General features: G+C 36.8%; 2 pseudogenes; one reads left to right on the top strand and one right to left on the bottom strand.

The window, feature by feature from the left end:
• Window positions 1–930: 930 nt before the first annotated feature.
• Window positions 931–1,020, top strand: LOC131278134 (small nucleolar RNA SNORA70; annotated as a pseudogene).
• Window positions 1,021–27,776: 26,756 nt separating this feature from the next.
• Window positions 27,777–27,876, bottom strand: LOC111759457 (U6 spliceosomal RNA; annotated as a pseudogene).
• Between the last annotated feature and the right edge of the window lie 101 nt (window positions 27,877–27,977).

Raw genomic sequence — 27,977 nt, 5'->3', positions numbered from 1 at the left:
CCATATTCTCTTGAAACTTGGTCTTATCTGTCTTGTTTTTATTTTAGCCATTGTTTTTGGTATATAGTAGGGTACCATTTTGTTGAAATTTCATTTCTCTGATGATACATGAATATGAGCATCTTTTCATAGGTATCTTTGCCATTTGGCACCTCTTTTCTGAAATGTCTAATCTGTTCAAGACTGTTGACTATTTTCTATAGTGCTGCTGACTTTAATTATTGTGTCAGTGAAGTTTTCTATTTACTACAAACATATTATTTGTCAGATTTATGTATTTCAAAAATTTTTTCTCACTTTTAATCATGTCCTTAAAGGAAAACAAATGTTTGATGCTAATGAAACCCAATTAAGCATTTTATTTTATTTATCTTAATACTTTTTGTGTATCATTTAAGAAATAATGTATACCTTAACCTAAAACTCCTAGAAGAAAATGTAGAGCAATATCTTCAAGATCTTGTAGTAGATGGTAGTTTCTTGGATCTTACACCCAAAGCATAAACAACAAAAGAAAAAAATAGATAAATGAGACCTCCTCAAAATTATATACTTTTCCATTTCAAAGAACCATTTGAAAGGGCTGCCAACTTAAAGGGAGAAAATATTTGGAAATCATAGATCTGATAACGGATTAATAGCCATGTTATATAAAGAAAGTCTACAACAATAAAAAGACAAACTAGCCAATTTAAAAATGGGCAAAAGACTTGAATAGACATTTGCCACAGAAGAAATACAAATGGTGAAAAAATACATGAAAAAGATTCAACATCATTAGAGATTAGGGAAATGCAAACCAAAGCTACAATGATATATCATTTTACACCTACTATAATGGCCACTAATAAAAGGAAAGAAAACTACATATGTTGGGAATGATATGGAAAGATAGGAACGCTCATTTGCTGTTGGTGGGAATGTAAAGTGGTACAGCTACTGTGGAGGTCTGTAGCCTCCTTGGTAGTGTATGTGGCCTGTTACCTGTACAGGCTGCCCTAAGGGACCTTGGAGACAGTCCTTCCTTGCCTGTTGCTGGCCCTGTCTGTGACCTCGTGTCATCCCCAATCTAGGCTCCAGACGGGTATGCGAGGTGCCTTTGGAAAGCCTCAGGGGATGGTGGCCCGGGTCCACATTGGCCAGGTCATCATGTCCATCCCCACCAAGCTGCAGAACAAGGAGCATGTGTTTGAGGCACTGCGCAGGGCCAAGTTCAAGTTCCCTGGCCGCCAGAAAATCCACATCTCCAAGAAGTGGGGCTTCACCAAGTAAATGCTGATGAATTTGAAGACATGGTGGCCGAGAAGCGCCTCATCCCGGACAGCTGTGGGGTGAAATACATCCCCAACCGTGGCGCCTTGGTCAAGTGGCGGGCCCTACACTCATGAGGGCTTTGCCAGCACTGCCCTCCCCTGACCCCCTGACTCCTTGACCCTTGCCCCCAATAACTGACTTCCTGGCTGGCTGAAAAAAAAAAAAAAAAAGAAAGTTGAATAGAGATTTGCCCAGCAAAACCATTACTAGGTATATACTCAGAAGAACTGAGAAAAGTGACACGAACAAACATCTGCACCCCAATGTTCATTGCAGAATTATTCACAGTTGCCAAAAGATGGAAACAACCTACGTGTCCATCAGCCAATGAATGGATAAGAAAACTGTGGTATATACACATAAAAGAATATTATGCAGCTCTAAGAAGAAATGAAGTCGTGAAGTATATGCCAACATACATGAATCTGGAGGACATTATGTTGAATGAAACAAGCCAGACACAAAAGGAAAAATACTGTATGATTGTACTATTATGAACAAAATATATTGTGTAAACTCATGGAGATAATAACTAGAACATAGGTCACAAGAAAATAGAATGAGGGTAGAGAATGGAAAGCTGAGGGTTAATCTGTGCAGAATTGGTAAAAAGTTGTTTGCTGATCTTTGGAAATGAATAGAAAAGGTGAAAGCACATCATAGTTTTTGTAACTAGCACTGTTATTATATGGGTATGACTGGTTGAAACTGAAAGTCTAAGGTCATGTATATTACTAGAAGGAAAGCTGAAAAATGTAACTTTGGACTGTATAACATAGCAAAACCTCATGTGAAATATGAACATGGGTAATATTGCATATTTAAGATTGCTTTTCTTTGAAACTGGACATATGTGACAAGTTGTTAACATCAGGCAAAAGAAACCATTATGCTAAGCTAAAGAAACCCGACACAAAGTACTACATATAGTGATTCCATTTATATAAAATGTAAATATAAATCAATTTATAAATATAGATTAGATTAGTGTTTATGTAGGGCTGAGGAAGGATAGAGGGATTGGGAGATGACTGCTAAGGGGTGTGGAGTTTTTATTTTGAGATTAATGAAATAGTTCTAAATTTTTGTGGTAATGAATCCACAACACTGTGGTTATATTAAAAGCAATTGATTATACACTTTAGATTGACTGTATGGTGTGTGAATATACATCAATAAAACTGCTTTAAAAAAAAAAGAAAAAAGAAATCATTGCTAACTTCAAGATCTTGAAGATATTCCATATTGTTTTCATCTTGAATTTTTGTTTTATTTTCATATTTAAATCTACAAAACATTTGGATTTGAATTTTTGAAGTTGAAAGAAGAGGGGCATACAGATTCATACTTCCATGTATATAACAAGTTAAATCCATCATTTATTGAAAAGATCATCCTCACTTCACTACAGTGCCACCTTTGTAATATAGCAGATGACATTGTGGGTTTATTTCAATACTCTATTCTGTTCCATTGGTCTATTTATTAGCCTTTAGCTACCATTCTATCTTAATTACCATGGCATTATAATATCTTGTACAATCTGGTAGTTTAAATTCTACAACTTTGTTTGTATTCAGAATTACCTACAGTATGTTTTTGTCTTCAGATTCCCATATAAATTTTTGAATAAATTGGCCAATTTTCACCAAAATTTCTGTCAGGATTTTGGTTATAATTTCATGAAATTTGTAGATTAATTTTGGAGAGAATTTATCTCTATAATACTGAACCTTCCAGTCCATGAACATAATATAGTCTTCCACTTATTTGGGTGTTCATTAATTTTTTTCAATAATATTTTATAGTTTTCTGTTCAGAGTTCTTCTGCATCTTTCCTTAGACATATTCCTCAGTAGCTGATTGTTTAATGCTATTGAAAATGGTATCATTTTTTTAAATTCATGTTCTATTTTTGTTGCTGATATATAAAGACAAAGTGAACTTTTTGTATATGGACCTTTTATTCAATGAAATTACTGAATTCACTTATGTATTTTAATAGCAGATTTTTGTTGGATTTTCTATGTACATATATATGTCATCACAAATAATAAAAGTTTTATTTCTTCCTTTTTAAATATGTATGAACTTTTAATTTTCTTCCATTGACTATTATCTCCAGTACAATGTGATTATGAATGATAATAGATTACCTGTCTAATTTCAAATTTATGGGAAATTTCTCAATAATTTTTGTAAGTATGATGGTTGTTACAGATGCATTTGTGAAAACTGTTCATCAGATTAAAAAAGTTGCCTTCTATTCCTTGCTTGCTAAGGATTTTAAATTTTCTCAAAAGCATCTGTTGAAGTCTATAACTTAGCAAAAATATCCTCCGAAAAATGAAAGTTTATTAAAGATGTTTTCAGATTTTTTTTAAAAGGGCATTTTTATGGCAATAAAACACATGATCCCAAAAAGAAAAATTGAAATTCAGGAAGAAATGAGGATCAGTGAAGAAAAGGATAATTATTTAGACAATATAGATTAATATTCACTTTTCAAATTAATAATAGTAAGGAATTATCAGGTAAAAATATAAATATGTTTAAAATTAATGCAAAATGTAGGAAACTGTTACAGTGTTGCAAGGTTTTAGCATGAGAAGGGAAGGATAAACATAATAGTTTGAATATGGCAATAAGTCTAGGATGCATGTTTTAAATCTCCAGGTTCACCTCTAAAATAATAACAAGAAAATTTATAACTAGCACATTTGTAGAAAGAAAAGTAAAACTATAAAAAATGATCCCAAAATAAGAAAGAAATTAGAGAAAGAGAAATATAAATAGGTTGGGTTAAATGGAAAACAAAGACTAAGATTTTAGATACAAAACCAAATTATTGGTAATTACATTAAGTGGTAACAGACCAAATACTCCATTTAAGTAACAAGATGGTCAAAACATTTTTAGAAAAAACACTATAAACTACTTAAGATACACATCTTAAATATAAGATACAGAAAAGTTGAAAATAAAAGGAATGAATAGAATATACTAAGTAAATCCTATCCAAAAGATATTTGTAGTCCCGAACCAAAAGAAAGCTGAAGAGCTATACTAACAGTAAGATTTACATTACCTAGAAACTATTATTAGAGGTACAGATTAGCACCTCAAAATGATTAAATGCACATCCACGAGAAAGATACGTTTCCACTTCTATTAAAACCTAATACCATAACTAAAAATATATCAAACATAAATTAGTAGAATTAAGCAAAGTATATCAAATATTAGTAGAATTAAATTAGTTGAATTTACTTATTAAAAATTTTTTTTAAATCTATAACCATGGTAGGAATTATCACACATTTTTCAGTAAAGCCATGTTGAAAATACGACTGGCACAATTAATATTCTTTTCCTGATTAAGTGTAGTGTACCACCAGAAAATCATGTTCTTGAAGTTAATTCATTCCTGTGGGTGTAAACCTATTCTGTGTAGGACCTTTTGACGCAGTTACTTCAGTTAAGGCATGACCCAGGAGTCTTAGTCTTCTTACTGGAATCCTTTACAAACAGGATAAATACAGAGAAAGGGAGAGGCAAGCAAGAAGCTGAAAGCAATGAAACCCAGCAGAGAAGAGTGAGACTAGCAGATGCCACCATGTGCCTTGCCAAGGGTGGCCAGCAGCCAGTCTTCAGGAAGAAAGCATTGCCTTAATGAGGCCTTGATTTGGACATTTTAGTCAGTCTCAAAACTATAAACTAATAGATTCCCACTGTTTAAAGCTAACCTATTTCACGGTATCTACTTTCAGCAGCCTCAGAAATGAGAACACATATATAGAATACCTAACATCAACAGAATGCACATTCTTTTTGAGTGCACATGGATTATCTATCAAAATTGACTATATTCTAGGTCATAAAACAAGCCTTAATCAATTTAAAAGTATTTAAACCTTTCAGAATATGGTCTCTGATGACAGTGGTATTAGGCAAGAATTCAATAACAAAAAAAAATTATTAAACTTTGCTGTTATACCTTGTTAGATGTAATAGTCATTTTCCAAATGTATTGTCACGGGAAAACACCAAGGCAGAGATTTGGGGTATAGTACATTTCACAGCTTCGTTTCATAGAGTAATGTAACATAACCCTTGTAAACCTTACTTCCTGTCTGGGGGCAGAAACATCTAGCAGTTCCAGGAAACCTGCACCCGCCCTCTCAGACACTTAAAGAGGGCTGATCTCTAGGCTTTTGTTAGACAAGACAAATTTCCACCAGGAGAAGAATGTCTATTGTGCTCTGCCTTGCCCTGCTGTGGGCATTCATGGCCTCCTTTAGCTTCAGTACGTACGGCCTCGGACATACTTCCTCTCGGAGCCCAAAGATAAGACTACTTCAATTATAACTGGCAGGGGTAATTAAGAGGGAAGGGGAGGAATGAAATACTGCATGATTTTTTTAATTGTCCCTGTGCCACAAACTAATCTATTTCTTATGACCCACCTGAGACATTTAGGAGAACCAACCTTGCTTTCCCCTCTTTCCCATAGGATCCAGCATGGCTGATAATGTAATTCAAGATCAGACCACAATAACAATGCAGGAGGGAGAAGATGCAACTTTCAACTGCAAGTATGAAACTACATTGACTTATTATTCTTTGTTCTGGTATAAACAGCCTCCCAGTGGAGAGATGGTTTACCTTATTCATCAGGATGCTTCTAAGTCAAATGCAAAACAAGATCGTTATTCTGTGAAATTCCAGAAGGCAAAAAAATCCATCAGCCTCACCATCTCTTCCTTACAACTGTCGGACTCAGCAAAGTACTTCTGTGCTTTGCTCCCACAGTAATACAAATGACAGTGAAAGATAATCAAAAACCTTAGAGCTCCCTAATGAACAGCCACCTGCTCAGGAACTCGGGGAAACCCCATGAACCACAGACAAGAAGACAGATCCTGTGGTGGCACAGTTGGGAAGTTAAAATCTAAACGTTCATTCTATGAAAAATATTCTCATATTTGTGCTCAGAGTATAGAATAGCATTCTTCCCTGAGATGTTCAGGCATTATCTTTATATCTTGGGTTAAATAAATCACAAAGAAGTGTTTTCAAATTGTACCTATACAATTATATTGAAAGAACCCATTTTTTTTTTAGGGTTTTTTTTCTTTATTTTTAAAACAGCTGTAGATTACATAAATGCTACATTGAAAATATAGGGGATTCCCATATTTTCACACACACACACTTTCCCCCATTAACAAAATCTTTCATTAGTGTTGTACATTTGTTACAATCGATGAACACGTATTGAAGCATGCTACTAACCATGGTCAATAGTTTACCTTATAGTTAACACTTTGCGCCACACATTTTTATGTTGACAAAATGTATAATGGCCTGTATCCATCATTGCCATGTCTTTCAGAACAATTTCAATGTCCCCCAGTGCCCTATGTTATACCTATTCTTCCCCTCTCCCCTCAGAACATCTGGTGACCACTGTCTTTATATAAATCATCAACTAAGTTTTGTCCTATCTCACAAAACATACCAAGAAGCACCTTGCCTTCTTGCCTTGAGAGAGCAGACTGAGCAATTCCTTCTTCCTGCCTCATAGCCTTCCTTCCTTGTACCACATGATTTTCCAATAAATATTGCACCTTGAAGTAAAAGGATTTTTTTTTTTTTTTTTTGAGAAGGAAAAATGATTTATTGACAGCCCCCGGACTCGGGACTTGGGAGCTTTCTGTTTCAAACCCGAGCCCAGAACAAGATTTTCAAGTTCCTTTTATACAGGGTGGGGAGTCAAATGGTGCTTTTATCAAAGAAAACTTTCTTTGTTAGTTAACTCTTTGCCTGAGTACCAGGTAGGTTTTGAATTGATATATTACCCACACCTCAGGTGAGCTTGAATTAGCATCTTGCTCACATTCTGTCTGGATGCAACCTTGAATACACATTCAGTCTTACATCCTTTCTGAACATTCAAAGCCCATATCACTTAACTGGATTTCTAGAGACTAGGCACACTTGGATACAGAATTAGATGATTTTGAATTTATGCACAGGCTATATTATATTTTCCATTCGAGGCCAAGTCCAAGTTCCCTTAAGTTTCGGCATCACTACCATCAGAGTTTCCCTGGACTGACTGGTATGTATATAGAATTTGCATTGCTAAATTGCCTCTTGGGACTGGAGGCGTTGCCATGGTTACCAAGAACAGAACTGCAGCCTCTCACCATCCCATACCCACAAGTCAGGACAGACAGCTTAGGTTAAGGTTATCTCTGAAGAGACAAAGAGCCTCCCACCCATAGCCCACATCATTTTCCCCCCTTATGCCAAAGCTTAGCTTGCTAAACTTTGGCATAATTGTTGGAGCTATAAGGTGGGTGGCTGTTTGTTGTTTGATTGATTACTTTACTTATCAATTTTTAGTTAGCATCCAGGACTTTGTTTTTAGAAGTTCAGAAGTTTTCATTCTGGACAGCAGAATCCTGGGGTGGGGGTCTCCTGCAGTCATCCTAGGGCCACCGGCACTCAGGCTCCAGATCCATCTATTAATTTTATTTTACCCTTAAATAGTTTACACCTTTAATCTTAAAGGGGTGCTGAAGGGAGATGATTTCTTTTCTGTAACTGCTTCCTGCTGACCATGGGCTGTAGTCATTGCCTAACAAGGTGTAAAACTCTTATTTTATTTTAACTGGAGGAAGATGGATCTGGCATTCTGTACGAAGATGGATGAAGTTTTCATATGGTTAATAAGATGTTCACTCTGAAAGAAACAAACTTAATTAAAAATTTGGAATACCTGTTTTTAAAAGAGGACATTGGATTACAGAGGTAGACAAGGGTGGGTGCTTATAAAGATGGCACCCCTTAGTAAAAGGATTCTTGCCACCCTCAATAGTCCTTCTCCAGAATGAGGGTTTTGATCTTCATGAATTCCAGTTAGAGCACAAGTTTTCAGATATTGCATATGGATTTTACTCAGTTGAAAATTATGACACAGGTAATGAGTAAATGAGGGACAAGGTAGGTAAGAAAAGCTGGTCACTCACCGCTGCACCTTCTCCTTGCTCTCAGGATAATAAAGCCTCCCTTGCCTCATCACCCACGCCCTCCCCACTTATTTTTAGGAAATTCAGGATCAGTTAGCTGACTTTTACCTTGAATTTGTTGGATTTTCATATCAGAAATAGCGCTAAAAATCATTCATTTTCTCATCCAAGACTTATGTTGATTTTCACAGTTCTAAAAAATATAATAATGAATTCTATTCATTTATATTTTATTATAAAAATAGATTGTATAAATTCATACATTCATTTTTATGTGTTTTTAATATTCAAATGCATGGCTGTAACTGGAATCAAACAGATAAGAAGACAACTTATCTTTTGAAAGTGCTGTTCAGCCAAAATCACTTTTGACTAAAACAAATTATGATCATTAGTGATTCAAATAATCTTGGGTTCTTAACAAACTAGACAGAGAGTGACTGAAAAAAACTACTTAAATTAAATCCCAAGAAGGGAATATACCCCCAATATGTGGCCAAAGAAGATAATGGAAAAGGAAAACTATTCCAGAGGACTGAGCCACCGAATGTGGAAAACAATGGGCAAGAGAGCTCTTTGCAGAAAACGCAAGAGCTTCATCGAGGCAGGGAAAGTGCCCTCATAATGCATGCCCACCACATGGCGGGTGCACCAGTGTTACCCAAGGAAGACGTGCTTCAGGCCAACACAGGGCATGTCTTTTTTGCAATAGGGCTTTGTACTGAAGTTATCCTGTCACTTTTTCATCATTGTATATTGGATGTTGGAGGTTTAAGTTTACTTGCTTTTTTGTTCATTTGTTTTCTGCTTGTTTGTTAATGTATTTGTCTCCAGATAAAGAGAAGCAACAGCCTGAGGAAAAGACTAGGATTCTAATCAGATATCCTGCCTTTAAGCAGAAGGAGTCATTAGAAGGGGCTTCTTAGTTGCCTCACTTTAAGGAGCACCTGTGGTCAGCATGGGAAGGAGAGAGGAAAGTGAATTCTTAGAGACCAGTCTGAAAACTGATTACTGCACACACAGTGTTCAATAATATACAGTTCCCCTCTCCTTCTAGGTACTCAGGAGGATTGGAAGCCTCTGCTCACATTGGCATGGTCATATAACTTACCTTTGCCAAGGAAATGTGAGTAGAATGGAATATCACTTCATGGTAGACGCCTTTAACTTCGTGAGCTTAACCTTAACCTCTGCTTTCTCCAGCTATCCTGATCGTGAAATGATATGTTGATATGGAAGTTCAAACCTCTGCCACCACATGTAGTATAGCTTATCTAGAGAATATCATTGATTCAGAAAAGAACTATGCATGTGCAAGAAATAAACAATTGTTTCTTTAAGCCACTTAGATTTTTTAGTTGCTTATTATAGAAGCATAACCTATCATGACATGACTGGTACACCAATCTAAGAGGAGAAGAGAGGGAACATTCTCCCAACATATTTTAAGAGGCCTGCATGATTTGACAGAAAAACCTGAACAAAGACATTTTTTTTAAAAAAGAAGACTTACAAGGCAACCTCATTCAATGAACATAAGTATAAAAACTTGAAAGAATATTAAAAAAGGTAACATATTACAACCAAGTTGGGTTTTATGCAAGGCTTATATAACACTTCAAAACAATCAAAGTTATAAGCCACATTAATAAAAATAATTTGATCATCTCAATAGATGCAAGAAGTATTTGATAAATTATAAACATCCCTTCATGATAAAGAAATACATTCTTAGAAAATTAAGAATAGAAAAAAAAATTCCTTGCTCTGGTAAATTGTATATGCCACAAGCATAAATCAAATATCAATTTACATATATATATTTTTAAACATACTTAGTGTATATAAATGTTACATAAAAAATATAGGAGATTCCCATTTGCCCTTCTCCCCACACCTCCCACATTTTCCCACGTTAACAACATCCTTCATTAATGTTACATTCATTGTAATTGATGAACACGTGAAATATTAAGACTTCTATTGATAACTGGAACAAAACAAGGAAGCCAAATAGTTGCCACTTCTTTTAAGCTGTGTATAGGAAATCCTAGCAAGAATAAGGAAAGAAAACAAAATAAAAGATTATGATTGTGATATAGAAAATCCCAAATAATGTACAAATAAATTATTTCAGATTAGCATTTAAAAATTGTATTTTTTATTTGCAAGCAACAAGCAGGTAATTAAAATTTTAAAATACCCTTAAACAACATCAAATATACTAAATAAAACTAAATATTTTTAAATAAATTGCAAGATCTCAACACAGAAAACCAAAAACATTACCAGATGGAAATAAGACAATAATAACTAAATGGAGCAAATACACTGTTTGTTCATGATTCAGAAGAAACACATTGAATTTTTCTGCATTTGGTAAATGAATTCAATGATATCCCCACCAAAGTCTCAACAGTACATGTATGTGTGCACATATGCATGTGTGTGGAAACGGACAAGTCAATTCTAAAATATATATGAAAAAGATCAAGATTATTGAAAACACTCTGAAAGAAGAGCAAGATAGGAGGACTTCCTCTACCTAATATTAAGTGTATGCAATTAAAACTGTGTGGTATTAGTGAAAGGATAGAACCAGACAAGGCCCAGTCAGCTGACTGTCTTCCATTTGTCTCTCATATTCACTTCCAGCTTCCAGCTCAGGAGGGTGATATGGGTGATATGAATGAGCCACAGCAATAAGGCTCCTTACCTTATTCTAGTGGCGTTCTGCCACTAGATCTGCCACTAGATCTGCCTCCCGCAGATCTGAGAGGTAGCAGAGTGAGACGGAACTATCTATTCCTCTGGCTTCTTAGAGAGATCCCCAAGGGAAGAGGGAAGAGATCTCCAGAGTGTTTTTGGACCTTCAGAGATCTTTGGGGAGATTAATTCATCATGGGATACTTTGAAATAAAAGAAAGGGACAGATTAGGAAACTTGGTTGTTTTTCTTTTTTAAAGATTTATTTTTATTATTTCCCCCACCTACCACCCCTGCCTTGTTGTTTGCACTCGCTGACTGCTCTCTGTATCCATTCATTGCGTGGTCTCTGTGTCTGTTGTCTTCTCCTTAGGAGGCACCAGGAATCAAACCTGGGATCTCGCATGTAGGAGAGAGGCACTCAATTGCTTGAGCCACCTCAGCTCCCTGCTTCATTGTGTCTCTCATTGTCTTTCCTCTTTCTGTCTCCTTGTTGTATCAACTCTCTGTGCCTGCCTGTTATGCCAGCTTGCTGTCTTGCTCATCTTCTCCAGGAGGCACTGAGAACTGAATGTGGGATCTCATCACTTAATGTTTTATATATGCTAGATCTTCTAGATCTGCTAAAGGAGGGGAGACAGACATAACGAGTTGCTACAGTAAGCACCTCTTATTCAGTTCCCATACTTAAGTTAGCTGATAGGAAGGGCAAATCCCTTTGAGAAAATCTCAACTATGTGGACAAAGGAATGCTGTGATTATTCCTTAAATCCTTCCCCAGAGGGACATGAAGCCATTTACTTGACTAAAGTCTCTGTACACTGGAGAAAATGAAATACCCAGCCCTTCCAGGACTTATTAGATTCTGGCTCTGAACTCACTATAATCCCCAGAGACCCAAGACATGGCCATGGTCCACTTGAAAGTGGCAGCTTGTCATGGTCAGGTGAAGAGCACTGGGGGCCCAGTCCATTTCACAGGGATCCACTGAGACTGTGGTGAATTTCTCTGTCTCAGAATATCTAATGGGAAGAGACAATATTCTTAGGACCAGGCAGAACACCAAGATTGGCTCCTTGACCCACAGAATGTATCTTCCCATGGTTATAAAGAGCTAACTGGAAACCCCTAGAACTTCTCCCACCATGAAAGGAAGTACCACATCCCTGGAAGAACTGCAAAGATTAGAGTCGCCGTCAAAGATTTGAAAGACACAAGGCTGGTGATTCCCACAACATTCTCCTGTAATTTAACTTGCCAGTTTTCAGTGCAGAAAAGAGAAGTATCCTGAAAGCTGTATCAGTAGTTCTCCAAACAGTTACAGGTAGAGTTAACATATTATCCAGCAATTCCACTCCTACACATACATCCATGAGAAATGAAACATGTTTATACAAAAACTTCTACACAAAAATTTATAGCAGCATTATTCATAATAGACAGTAAGTGGAATCAGCCTGAATGTCCATCAATTGATTAATGGGTAAAGTATTGTATATCCATAAAATAGAATATTATTTAGCCATAAACAGGAATGTCATACTGATACATGCTACAATAAGGAAAATTTATGAAAATTTATGGTAAGTGAAAGAAGCCAATCCCAAGATGACGCATATTATATAATTCCGTTTATATGAAATGCCTAGAATGGGCAAATCTATAGAAACAGAAAGTAGATTAGTGGTTGACTAGCATGGAGGGAAATGGAGAGTGACTGCTAGTAAGTATGACTTTCTATTTTTTTTATGGACTTCCTTTTTCAGGCAATAAAATTATCTAAAATTGACTGTGGCGATGGTTGCACAACCGTGAATACACTAAAAACCCTTGAATTGTACAGTATAAATGAGTGAATTGTTTGGTATGTGAGTTACATCCCAACAAAGCTGTTATATAAAAGCAAACAAAAAAGAGAAGTATCATAATATTGATTATTCTTCCCTGAAATCTACCTGGATTCGCCACATTATTTGAACATTGTAGTAATGAACTCTAGATGAAAGTTCTAATGTTGGTCTGACTTTGGCATAATATAACTAGATAATATACTGACCCCTGGCAGCACTGAATTACTTTTGTCATTTTTTAATCTGGAACACAGTAGAGGCACAGTGAATACTTATTGAATCCATTATGACCATGTGACCACCCTATCATATACCGTCATAGCCTCATAATCAGGCTTTCCTCATACGAGATTTTTGAAATTTTCTTATTTCAGAAGGGATGGAATGGGGTTTGGCATGTTTATTTGAATTTTGCCTGCAGGTCTAATCTTGCCTTTACCTTTCCTATGGATAGTTTCACTCAATTTGTTTTCCAGAAAATTAGATTTTTTTTTCGGAATGATTGAAAGAGTTGTTCTACATCTCTTCTCCCAATAAGATGATAAGTAAAAGTGAATTCATTCAACCAATGCATAATTATTAAGTGCTCTGTGCCAAATCCTGCGCTAAACAACGAAAAGCGTGGGCTTTGGCAACTGCCTTCAAACATGGGAAGCCTAAGATACGAAGGAAAGAAGAATTCAACAAATTGCGAAAACATCACAGACACAGTTCTAAAATCCCAAAGTGATTGAATGTAATTGGATTGTAGAGCATCGTGGCAGTGAGCTCTTCACTAAAAGATGAGCCCCTGAGTCTTGCCGCTAGAGGGAGGTAGCGTATCTAAGACATCTATCTTTAGCTGTGAAATAGGAACCTCTTGAAAGATTGATTCCTATTTCCAAGCGAAGGAGTTGATTTATGCAGTCGTAAGAGGGGGCTGTTAGAGCTGCAAACTGAAGCTCCTTCCGAAGGGCAGAAGAAGTTGTCATGAAGTTGTGAAAAGAAATTGCTTCCATCCCCTTTCTTCACCTCATGGCTTTGTAACTCTCGTGGAGTGTGTACAGTTTCACAGGCATGAGGGAAGCCCCTTCCCAAACACGCAGCAAAGCGCTGACTCCACCTGGGAAGAAAGGAGAGATGTGAAAAGTACGTATTTCCATTTTAAGTGGCCAAATATTTGTTATCATAGCGAGGTAGCACATTAATAATTTTAATTTTATTCCATTCCATTTCCTTAATAGCCACTTTTGAGAAAAATCAGAGAAATTCCTTCATATTTACTTTCACCTCTATTGTAAAATGGCTTCCTTTCATTTCCTTTTCCAAATCTTCTCTTCTCATCTCTTCCTTCTCTTCTTTTCTCCTTAGTATCCCCAGTGCATGTCACTCCCAGGCATGGGCATAGAAATGAGAAAATATGTGGTAAAGAGGGGCACAAGTGGGATGGGAATAAGCAACATTCAAGTCTGGTTCCTGTCTCAAGAGATATCCAGCCACGTCCATCTAGAAGATGCTTAATTCCAGGAGCTCATGTGGGAGAACTGAGTACCAGGCAACTTGGCTTTTATAAAGCCTGGGTCTGTTTCTTTTTCCCTGTTGCACTGATCACAGCAATATTATACACTTATGAAATTATTTCTTTTCTGTATATATGTTGAGAATATTTTTTCCACAATGTCATTTAATTTTAAACCTAACTTATAAAAAATTTCCCAAAAAGACGTTTGTACCTTTTGAAGTTAAATTATATATTACTGCTTCTGAGACTGACTTGCTTGCGTTGGTTGGAAATGTGGCCAGGAATTCTCTTCCTCCCCTTACAGCACAAGACCCAACATATGAAAGGACATTTCCTAACAGCTCAATGGAGCATCAAACAACCAATTAATGATGGGTTTTTACCCATCACTGGGTATGTTTGGATAAGTATCTCATTCATATATAGCCTGTTTGGGTTTGAAACTTGAGGATGATCTCAGTATAAACCCTCTGAATTACGGCTGGATAGTGGATAAACATTCTTATTCTCTTTTTATTATTTACATTTAAATGTGGGGGTGAGGGTAAACTCAAAAAGAGGCTGCTCTGTCTTTGCCTGATGCTTGACTGTGAAACACCCAAAGTGAAAGCTGCCTGGTGAGGGACGGTGCTGCTGGCTGCTGCTTGCTTTGTTGCTTGGGACCTCCCCCTGCCTGGGATCAGACAGAGTCTGAGCTCTGGGGTTTGGTACTATATTGTATTTTCCACTTGAGCTATGTGGTTGGTGACAGGAATGACTGTTCTCCTAACTTTGGGTAAGTATTATGGGGTTGACATAACGCAAAGGATGACCTCTGTGGCTAAAGGACACCGAAGGGATATTTGTTAACTCCACTTCTAATTATGCTTTACCAAACTGCTAGAAGGAGTTTGTATCTGTGTTTCACTAAGGAGTATGGGCATCTGTGTGAGGGGCTGGTCCTACCCACTAACCACAGAAGAACCCCTGAATCTCAGAGCTCTTAGGCTATAAGAAGTTTGGGGATCCACGGAGCCTAAGAGCCATGGAAAGTGGACAATTTACTTTTGGCCTTGTGGCTCTGGATATCTCAATAATAAGTACCAGTAGTATTTCTTTCATCCTGTGTAATACACATGAATATACTTGAGTATAGGGTAGGGCTGGAGAAGAGAGTTCTGGGAAGGCTTGTGTCCCTGCCTTTAGATGCACCCTGATTTGATAGTCAAGAGCTAATCTTATTTCTCAACTCTTCAGGTATTATGGGTGATGCTAAGACCATACAGCCCAATTCAATAGAGAGCACAGAAGGAGAACCTGTGAAGTTGCCTTGTAACCATGCTACAATCATTGGAAGTGAGTACATATATTGGTATCGACAGATTCTCCACCAGGGCCCGGAGTACGTGATTCATGGTTTAAAAACCAATGTGACCAACGGAATGGCCTCTTTAATCATTCCTGCTGACAGAAAGTCCAGTACCTTGATCCTGCCCCGCGTTACCCTGAGAAACACTGCTGTGTACTACTGCATCTTGAGAGACACACAGTGGCTCAGATGAGGCTGCACCTGTACAGTATCTCCCTGTACAGAAGCAGTACCAGCCATCTAAAGAAGTCACTGCACAAAAATGAACAGAAGCTCAATAGAAAAAAAAGTGGGTGGGGGGGAGGGGCAGGAAAAGAAAGAGAAGAGAATTTGGAAATCAGTGAGAAGAAGAGTGAAGGGATGAAGAGGGTGAGGGAGAAAAGCTTTCATTATTGATGGGACTGAGAAATTTGCACAGAGACTAAGAATCACAATTGTAATCCTTCAATAAATGAAAAAACAAATGAAAACTTGGCATGGTTCTTTGTGTTGACCAAATGCTGACTTCTGTGTAAGTCTCAGTAAAAATTTAAAAATTTAAAAAGAGAGAACATCCTTTGATTGTACCAAAGGCTTTCTTCATTGGACCCAGGGAAATGTCCAGGCTCCAGCTAGTCTGTCATTTTAGCCCTTCCAACCTCTCTAAAAGTGAAATGAACTTCTGAAACACAGTCATTTTCTCTTGAGAAAATTTGAAATGTTCCTTGTTGTTAATCTCTAGCACAAATACCTAGAATATAGATGATATTTGGAAGGGGTCAAAAAAGGGAAATTAATTTCACTTTAAAATGTATTTTGAGGGAAACGGACTTGGCCCAATGGACAGGGCATCCGCCTACCACATGGGAGGTCTGTGGTTCAAATCCTGGGCCTCTTTGACCCATATGGAGCTGGCCCATGCGCAGTGCTGATGCGCACAAGGAGTGCCCTGCCACGCAGGGGTGTCCCCCACATAGGGGAGCCCCACACACTCCCCGTAAGCAGAGCTGCCCAGTGCGAAAGAAAGTGCAGCCTGCCCAGGAATGGCGCTGCACACTCGAAGAGCCAACACAACAAGATGACGCAACAAAAAGAAACACAATTCCTGGTGCCACTGATAAGGATAGAAGCAGTCACAGAAAACACACAGCGAATGGACACAGAGCGCAGACAACTCGGGTGGGGAGGAAGGGAGAGAAATAAATTTAAAAACACAAATAAATCTTTAAAAAATGCATTTTGAAATATTTTATTGTTATATGAAAAACACAATTCTTTTTCATTGTAAAGGGCTCAAATTATATGTGTGTGTTTCTTTCTTATAAATACCTAAAAGGGGAATTTCTGGTTCAGGGGATATACTTTTCATATTTTTATAGATTTTGAAAACCTGCCTTCCAAAATGATCCTAACAATCCCTACCCCTAGAAATAGGATATAGGAAACTAACTCCCTGAATCTTGGTTAACATTATTATCAATCTTTTGGAGTTTATATAACCTGAAAATATTTCATTTGTTTTTCCTGATTATGAGTGCAGTTGAACAGCTTTCTCCATGTGTGTTGGCCATTTGTGATTCCACTTTGGTAGCATGCTTAATAATATAATTTAACTAATTCCTATTAGTTTTTTTGGCTTTTTCTTGTTTGTATGATTTCTTTTAATAATATGAATATTACCTTGCCTGTTATAAATATTGCACATACTGTTTCCTAGTACAGTGTATCTTTTAATTTTTTTAACTCTTATAAATGATTTTTAATTTTCATATTGTCAAATCTAAGCCTTCTAAGTAAGGCTATCCTCATTCCAAGTTGATGAATCCAAATTCCTACATTTTCTTCTAATAATGGATATTCATTTAGTCAGTCTGAGTGGTGAGAGTTGTGGGAAACAAAGGCATGTTGTTTCCATAGTAGCAAGTTACTTTCTCACCACTGGGTCATGCTGTCCCTAGAGATATATGTGCAGGTGGCTAATCTCTCTGGGAAACATAACATTCCGGCAGAACCCAGACTTGATAGTACGAGTAACTTGGGCAACAAGATTTACGAGTATATTTGTTTCTATAACATAATAGAACATCTTGAACTTTAGTTACTATCTTATCCACTGTGCACTGTGTTTTCAAGAATGAGGTAATGGGAATAGTTAGCTAGAATAGTTGCTGGTTCTCATGATTGCTTGGGGTATATAAAGAAGCCCCTGATATTAATAAACTTGTCTGATGAGCTTGAAGCTTCAGTGCTCTCAGATCCCCTGATCCCAGTCTCTCTTTATCTTTCATTCCCAATACCCTTCGGGTCCGCAACTCTAACATCTGGCGCCCAACGTGGGGCCCAAAGCAGTGACTGCAGCAGAGATTCTTCCATGGCAGTATCAGGAACGTGGAAACTGAAAACCTTCCTGAAAGGTTGAGGCATCCATCGAAAGGTGACTTGAGTCTAACAATACAGTGGTAAGAATTTTAATTAATTTTGTTTCTGCTAGCATCAGCAGTAATCAAACAGGACGTCTGGAAGAATATTCACAGGTACTAAAAACTCTTTTAAATACTGTCGGAGTCTCAGTGAAAACTGCTGATTTACTTGAACTTTTTGCCCTAGTACAAAAACACCGTTATTGGTTTCAGCCGCAAGGGAAAAATCTTTTAAATCTTAAACAGTGGAAACAGGTAATGAAGGTGCTATGTAGAGCATATCTAAAAGGAGAAACCATACCTTTATCAGTGTGGACGCTAGGGCAACAGATTGCAGCAGCCCTAGATCCGCTGCAGTCTGAAGCGGAGGAAGAAGAAATTACCATCTTTTCCAGGGAGCCCCATGACACAGGTCATCAGAGTGAGGACAGGGAGGAAATATAGGACAAAGAGGAGGATGAGCCTTCCAATGAAAAAGAAACTAATCCTTTTCTGCCTAAGCAAATGTCTAAATTGAATATTTCTAAAGCTGGCATTTATCCTAATTTATGTAATGCTGCCCCTACGGCTCCACCAATTACTATGCCTGTAGCCCCGGGGATATTTACTGATGCCATTGACACCCAACCATATATTAAAAGCATATTTATACCCAATCTGGCTCCTATGACTCCAATGATGCATTGCTTATTACAAGGATCCTGACAAGGGGATCCTGAGGCAATGCAATTATTACAAGCATTCCCAGTAAATATTCAACAAATTCCTCCCGATGCCAATAACCCCCAAGGGGGAATACATGCTCATCATGAACCATTGCCATTTAAAATTTTGAAAGAACTTAAACAAGTGTGTGCACAATTTGGAACTAATAGCCCTGATACTCTTGGTCTGGTACAAGAGTTGGCTCAAACTGACCACCTTATTCCATGGGACTGGGAAATGTTAACTAGAACAGTTTTAAATCCAGCTGAATTCTTACAATTTAAAACCTGGTGGATGGATGAAGCCAATATGATTGCACGCCGTAATGCTGTGCAAAATCCTCCTGTTCTTATTTCTGCTGAACAGTTATTAGGTATCAGTGAATGGTCTGGCATTCAACGGCAGCTTCATTATGATGATCAGGCCATAAACCAGGTGCGCAATTCATGTTTGGCTGCTTGGAAACGGATTTGTGCTCCTGGAAAGCCAATGCAGTCTTTTGCTAAAATAATACAGGGAGTTAATGAAACTTATGTAGAATTTGTAGCCCGATTAACTGACATTCTGATGAAAACAATTGAGATACCAGAAGCCAGAGAGTTAATTTTGTTAACGCTTGCATTTGATCAGGCTAACAGTGAATGTAAAAAGGCAATTCGACCCTTAAAGGCGGCAGGAGGTTCAATCCAGGATTATGTTAAAGCTTGTCAGGATATTGGCTCTACCACCCACCAGATGGCGGTCTTGGCCACAGCTTTTAAAGGTAGTAAAAAGGAGGAAAGAAAGAAAGGAAATTGTTTTAAATGTGGAAAGCTTGGTCATTATCAGAAAGAGTGCCTATCTTATCCGGCTTGTCCCACTCAGAATAGAAGTAAGCAATCTCCATCTAAGATATGTCCATTGTGTAGGAAAGGATATCATTGGGCCAATGAGTGCAGGTCTAAATTTCAAACAAATGGAGCTCCAATTGGGTCGGGAAACCGCTTTGTGGGCCTAGCTCAGGGCCCTCAGACAAACAATATGAACCTGGCCAAACAATATCCAGTCAACAATGGCCAGCTACATGCATCCCAGTTTCAGAATTAAAAGCTGCCACAAGAGGCAGTGCTGCAGTAGATCTCCCATCTACTGAAACTAAGCCTATAACACCGGCAATGGGTATGCAAACTATATCTACTGGAGTAAAAGGACCATTGCCCTCTGATACTATTGGTTTGATAATAGGAAGAAGTAGTCTGACTATGAAGGGATTATTGGTTCAAATTGGTATTATTGATAGTGACTTTAAAGAAGAAATAAAAGTAATGGTACAAGCAGTGAGTCAAGTTCAAATTAATGTTGGACAAAGGATTGCTCAATTACTATTGCTTCCTTATCGTAAACCAAGTACCCTCTCCTTTAATAGAAAAGGGGGATTGGGTTCTACAGGAGAAAGAATTTATTGGCAGACTTGTGTAGGTGATGACAGGCCAGAGACAACAATTACCATCAATGGGAAGGTATTTTTTGGACTAGTAGATACTGGTACTGATGTATCTATTATTGCTAAGCGACATTGGCCTCAATCTTGGATGCTGCAGAAAGTACCCACTGTGTTTACTGGCATAGGTACAATGAATGATGTATACCAGAGTACTACTATATTTGATGTTTTAGGTCCGGATGGACAAAAACCTACTTTACAACCTTATGTAGCAGATGTGGGTATCAACTTGTGGGGACGTGATTTGCTTGGTCAATGGGGAGCTTTTATTCACATTCCTACTTTGTCAGAACAAGCAAAGTCTTTATATATGGGTACGCAATATAATACTAGAAGAAAAGGAGATCACAGAGGATTTGGGTATCATTTAGGTCGACAAAATTCTGGGCAGGAAAATTTACCATAGGGGCCATTGAACAAAAGGGCAGCCCAATACCTATAAGTTGGCTAACAGATACACCTGTATGGGTTGATCAGTGGCCCCTCACAGCTGAAAAACTTAATGCCCTTCATATTCTTGTAACAGAACAGTTAACTCAAAAACATATTGAACCTTCTAATAGTTCATGGAATTCTCCTGTGTTTGTTATTAAGAAAAAATCAGGTAATTGAAGACTGTTAACTGATCTAAGAGCTATCAACAAGGTCATGAGCCCTATGGGACCTTTGCAACCTGGGGCTCCACAACCATCCATGATTCCAAAAGATTGACACATAATTATTATTGATTTAAAGGATGCTTTTTTCATGATTCCTTTGCATCCTGCTGACAAAGAAAAATTTGCTTTTTCAGTACCTGCTCTTAATAATCAGGCACCTATGCAAAGATATCAATGGTGTGTATTACTGCAAGGTTTGATGACTAGTCCTACCATGTGTCAATTGTTTGTGCATCAACCTTTAGAAGCATTAAGAGCAAAATTTCCAAAAGCAATGATTATTCATTATATGGGTGATATATTGTTTGCTCATGCTTCAAATAACAAACTGCAACAAGTTATTTCAGTATGCTGAACAAATTCTTCCTGATTATGGCTTGCAAATTGTCCCTGAAAAAATTCAAAGGAATGCACCATATTGTTATTTGGGCATGAAATTGGCTAATGGACGTATAATACCACACAAGGTGCAAATATGTTGAGACAAGTTAAATACTTTAAATGATTTCCAAAAATTGCTAGGAGATATTAATTGGATTCGACCAATATTAGGAATCCCTAACTATATGTTAACTCATTTATTTCAACAGGAGATTCTGATCTGTCTAGCCCTAGAATCTTGTCTAAAGAGGCTGAAAAAGAATTGGCATTAATAGAGGATTGAATCTCTCAAGGGCAATTAAAACAAATAGACCCTGATAAAGCTGTTGATTTAATTATTTTCTCAACTCCTCTTTCTCCTATGGCTTTATTTTGGCAAGAAGGTATATTGGAATGGGTTTTTCTACCTAATAATAAACAAAAGAGATTGCAAACATATCTCCAAAAAATTATTTCCATACTAGCAAAAGGCCATGTGAGGTTGTTACAGTTAAAGGGGGTCTGATCCAGATAGAATTATTTGCAATCTTTCTCATGAAGAAATTCAACATTTATATATAACTAATCCTCAATGGCAAATTGCTATTAGTAATTTTCAAGGCATTATTGATAATCATTATCCTACTTCCAAACTGTTAACATTTTTACAAAGAACCACTTGGATTTTACCAAAAATTGTGAAAACTGTTCCTATTGAAAATGCATGTACAATATTTACTGATGGTAATAGTAGTGGAAAAGCAGCATACATTACCTCTCAAAAAGAACAGGTTTGGCAGACTCCTTATTCGTCTACTCAACGTACAGAGCTTTCAGCCATCATTAAGGTTTTACAAATGTTTCAAGAGCCCTTGAATATTGTCTCTGACTCTGAATATGTGTGTTTAACTGGAGGCCATATTGAAACAGCTCATATTTTTATTCCTGATGAATTGTCTCAATTTTTTGCTGACCTTCAAACCCTCATTCAGCAAAGAAATCAGCCCATATATATTACTCATATCCGGTCTCATTCTTCCCTTCCTGGTCCTCTAGCTACCCAAAATGCAAGAGCTGATTTATTAGTAGGATGTTTGCAAGATGCCAGTAAATATCATGCTTTAACTCATATTAATACTAAGGGACTTAGACATAAATTTCCTCAATTAACAAAGCATCAAACTCAAGAAATTATTCGTACCTGTCCCACCTGTGGACCCTTAACTACAGTGCATTTTCAAGCTGGGACTAATCCCAGAGGCCTGGCTCCTAATCAACTGTGGCAGATGCATGTTACTCACATACCATCATTTGGTAAATTACGATATGTCCATGTTTGCATTGATACTTACTCTCATTTTTTTGTGGGCTACTGCACAAAGTGGTGAACGTTTTCATCATGTTCTCTCCCATTTATGGTCTGTTTTTGCTGTAATGGGATGTTCCTTGAAAATTAAAACTGATAATGGTCCTTCTTACATAAGTAAGTCTTTTGCTTCTTTTTGTTCTACGCATGCTATAGAGCATGTTACTGGTATTCCTTACAATCCTACAGGTCAAGCCATAGTTGAACGCAGCCATCATACCCTAAAAACTATGCTTCTAAAACAAAAAGGGGGAGATGATGGTATTATAACACCAAAAGATCAATTGGCAAAAGCTTTATTTACTTTAAATTTTCTTAATGTTAATAATTCATTGACACCTGTGGAATGTCACTTTAGAAAATGTCAAACATCTACAGTGGACACAAGAAATAAAGATTAACCAATATTCTGGAAAGATATTTTAAGCAATGAATGGAAAAAAGGCAGGATCAAAGTGTGGGGGCAAGGCTATGCTCTTGTCATTTCAGAAAATGGAGAACAAATTTGGCTACCTGCAAAGAGGCTTAAACCTCAGAATGAAGAGATGGGGTCTCCTACAACTTCTGGTGATGGTGATCGTAAGTAATGAGGAAGCTGCCGGTAATTACACTTATTGAGCCTATATACCTAACCCCCCATTACTTAGAGTGTTAACATGGAAAGATCCATTTTTCATATATATCTGAATAAGACCCATATATTCCCTGGACCAATTGATCAGTTACCAATTAAACCCCATGAGGAAGGACAAAGAATCTATAATCTCATATTACCATTTGATTATTGACCCTTATGCATTGGTAACCATCCCTCCTGTATGTATGTTAAAAATCGGACCATGATTATATTCGAAAATAATAATACTCAGTCTATTGTGACATTATTTCCCTCTTACAATTTTATCATGACCAAAAATCCTACTTATGATTGTCCACAAAAAGACAGTAGGGATAAAAAAGGATGGCAAGAGTGCCATATAGGAAGAGGATCTGTCATTTTTAATGATTCCTATGGAATAGTGTGGGAGAGTGCCCCAGTGGGGAGTCCCTCTCCATATAATGGCAGATTTATTTGGTATGGTCTAAATAGTAAAGGACAGCAAATTAGTAATATGCAATATCCTTTTCATGAATCCCTTAATTTGGATGGAAAAATAATTTTTACTAAAAACAATAGTGTTTGGAAATATAAAGGGAAATGGATCCCTTCTCCATGGTGTAACATTACATCTATACATAAACAGAAGAATTTGTGGAAAGTTTTTTTTAGGAATAGTTCCTACTATAGAATGGATTGGGAATAATAGTAAGAATGGTCAATATCTGCATTTAGATCAAATTCATCATTTTCAATCATGTGTAAGAGATCCTTATGTGTTTGTGGTCAGAAAATTAACCATATCCAAGAATGCTCTATTTTATAAAAGTGGGGCCTTGCATACTTGTTTGTCTGAGAACATTTTACAGAATGGAGATTTCATTACAATGGCTCAAAGGTGGCAGGGAATATGGATCCCAATGCAACTGAACCAAATTTGGCAATCGTCACCTGAGAGTCAACTGCTGTTCCATATGGCTCAAGAAATCCTGAAATGCTCAAAGTGATTTGTGGGACTGATAATAGCTGGCATATTAGGACTAATTGGTGTCATTGCAGCTGCTACTACAGCTACAGTGACCTTGCATGAGATGGTGCGGACTCAACAATATGTGCATGATTGGCATAAGAATGCTAGTGACTTACAGCATAGTCAAGAATATATTAATGGAGAATTAAACAGTAGAGTTGATGATTTAGAATCAGCAGTTTTACATCTTAGAGATCAAGTATATAACTTAAATCTACTTAGGGGATTGAAATGTGATTGGAATAAAAGTAACTTTAGTATTACTCCACTTGCTTATCATAATTCTATGTTTACTTGGGAAAAGACTACAAATCATTTGATAGGTCATAAAGGTAATATGTCATTAGAAATAGAAGAATTATAAAAAAAGATATTAGAAATGTCTCATAATTAGATTTATGTAGCTGAAGATAGGGGTATCTTTAATGATTTGATTTCTCATTTCAATAAGTTTAATCCAGTAAATTAGTGGAAGTCTCAACAATTTTTATCAGCATTAGGAATAGAACTTTGTGTGTTAATCTTGTTGCTCATTGTTGTTGCTTGCCTGGGACGAGAGGTATGCTCAAGACTGCACCATGTTGATGCAATGGGACAAACTAATAATATGGTGCTTGCAAAAAATCTGATATAGTTCCCCATGGTCAGAGTGCTTGGCTGGTAGTCAATGATGGGTAAGACTCCCAGAGGAGGGCAACCTAAGACAGGCAAAGCCACCCTGACTAAAACAAAAAGGGGAAAATGTGGGAAACAAAGGCATGTTGTTTCCATAGTAGCAAGTTACTTTCTGACCACTGGGTCATGCTGTCCCTAGAGATATACGTGCAGGTGGCTAATCTCTCTGGGAAACATAACATTCTGGCAGAACCTGGACTTGATAGTATGAGTAACCTGGGCAACAAGATTTATGAGTATATTTGTTTCTATAACATAATAGAACATCTTGAACTTTAGTTACTATCTTATCCACTGTGCACTGTGTTTTCAAGAATGAGGTAATGGGAATAGTTAGCTAGAATAGTTGCTGGTTCTCATGATTGCTTGGGGTATATAAAGAAGCCCCTGATATTAATAAACTTGTCTGATGAGCTTGAAGCTTCAATGCTCTCAGATCCCCTGATCCCAATCTCTCTTTATCTTTCATTCCTGATACCCTTTGGGTCTGCGACTCCAACAGAGAGTCAACATTATGAAAGTATCTAGTTATAACTTTTGAACTTCTATTTTATTTTTTAAATTTTCGTGGAACATGATGATGCTATTGCCACCCTCCAAGGAATATTTTCAAGAAACAGAGTGTCAATAATAGTAATGATGATGGTAACCAAAATAATTTTAATAATTCTTATATGCCAAACTCTTAACTAAGATCTTTAATTACATTACCTTTTTAAAAATTATGTTACCTATAAAAATAATTACATTGTTTTTAATTACATATTAACAACCTTGATATGTAAGAATTATTATCAAACCAGGTTAAAAATGAGAAGCCCAGTTTTCAAAATGTTTAATAGTCCACAGCCTCCTTAGGATTTAGAGCAAAACATGCCCTGTTGCTTTTCTGCATTCAGTAACAAGAGGAAAACTCCAATACAATGAATAAAAATTGATGAACAGAGGTAGAGACTGGAATGGATCATAGCACCCAACCCAGCTGATGTTACACAAAGCAAAATATCAAGAAATTCAAGGTGTAGGAGGAATAAGACCTAAGCTGAGAAAAAGAAGTGTCCATTAATCTTATAGAGCTAGGCTGTCTATGATTTGAGCCACATACATAATTTTTAATTTTCTAATAACTACATGGAAAAAACAAAGTTAAAAACAACAGTTAAAATTAATTTTAATACAAAAATTTACTTAACCCATTATATAAAAAATATTATTTCAACATGTAATCATGATAGTTTACAATCTCCTTTTCAAACCAAGTCTTTGAAATGCAGAGTGTTTTATATTTATAGCATATCTCAATTGAGATCTACACTTTGAACAAGGTGAAATAAAGTCCTGCTCAAACAATAAAGCTGTGCTTAATAGAAAATGTTTTGCACTGATTCAATTTTTACATTTAAATGTAAGTTAAATTGAAAATTCACTTGCTCAGTTGCACGAGCCATATTGTGCTCAATAGTCACAGATGAATCCTGAAACTTCCTAGTTCATTCTCCCTATGACTTTTCTTCAGAACAGTGGGCAGAAAGGAAGTCAGAACCCCAGGACAGAACAGGGGAGAGGCAGTCAATCCTGGATGATGGATAGCATTAGACATAGTCTTGAGGTCTTTAAAAAGACTGAGGAATTTTCATTGTACCCAAAAAGTGCTAGACAAATGGGAGCTGATGTCACCATCCTGTGGAGGAAGTCTCTTTGAGTACAGAAGCTGAAGGACTATGATGCCTGTGCCCAAATCTCAGAAGATGCAGTAGGCTCTGCAGTGGGGGTTCCCTGAAAAGCAAATAATTATTTAATAATTCCACATCTCCAATTAATTTTTCCCCATACCATTCTTCCTTCCTCACAATATTTTTTCTCATTTATCCTTAACATCTTTCCTGTAAGGTCTCACCAATCTTTCTTTATCTAAACACACATAGGTCTTTTAAATTTGTTGAGTAATCTGCTTAATTTCTCCATTGGGGGAGGTATTTTTGTGTGTTTTATTTATTCCTTTATTCCAAACACATAAAACCATGCCTCACACATAGTTGGAACTCAATATATATTAATATATATGTTAATATATATATTAATGAAAGAAATCATGAATTATCATGACCAAAAAATTTAAAGCCAAATGAAAGAGGTATTTTCATATATATATGAGGAATTTTAGGATCTATGAAAATATTAGGTAAACAACCATGCAATTCCTTAGTCATGAAAATAGGTGACAGTATATATTCTAAAACCCTCACTCACTCATGTACTTATTCATTTATTCATCTGTCTATACTATCAGCAAATATTTTATTGAGAACATCTTCCTTTTGCTTGTATTTACTCTCTGCTTGCACAATTCTGATTCATACCAATTCATAATTCACTTTTTCCCTAACATCATCCCTGGATCATATCCAAACATAAATCCATTTTTTAACAGTTATTATTAAAGAACTTTGTACAAATCTCTTTTAGAGTTCTTATCACTTTGCATGTGTCACTAAGTTAATTTGAAAATGGATGGATAGAGAAATTGGTTAAGAAGCAGAACAAAGTAGTGACCTGTTTTAGTTCCCCAGCTGTAAAAACCAATACCATACAATGGGTTGGTTTAAACAATTGGAATGTACTAACTCACACGTTTTTTAGAGAAGTCATAGGTTTATAGAAAAATCATGCATAAAATACAGAGTTCCTATATGCCACCCTATTATTAACACCTTACAATAAATAATGTGGTACATTTATTGCAATAAAAATATGGAATGCTTTATGAATTTGTGTGTCATTCTTGTGTAGGGGCCATGCTCATCTACTCTAACATTCCAACTTTGTTGCCAAAGCAAGCATAGGCTCTTGGTTTTGGGATTAGGAGAAGTCCAGACTAGAGTAACAGCAAGGCAATGCTTGCTTCCCAAACTGTGGCATTCTGGTGACTGCTGGTGATCTTTGGTC

Source organism: Dasypus novemcinctus, chromosome 3 (assembly GCF_030445035.2).
Source record: "Dasypus novemcinctus isolate mDasNov1 chromosome 3, mDasNov1.1.hap2, whole genome shotgun sequence".
NCBI lineage: Eukaryota > Metazoa > Chordata > Mammalia > Cingulata > Dasypodidae > Dasypus > Dasypus novemcinctus.
Note: the sequence above shows the minus strand (reverse complement) of the source record. Positions and strands in the feature narration are given on the sequence as shown.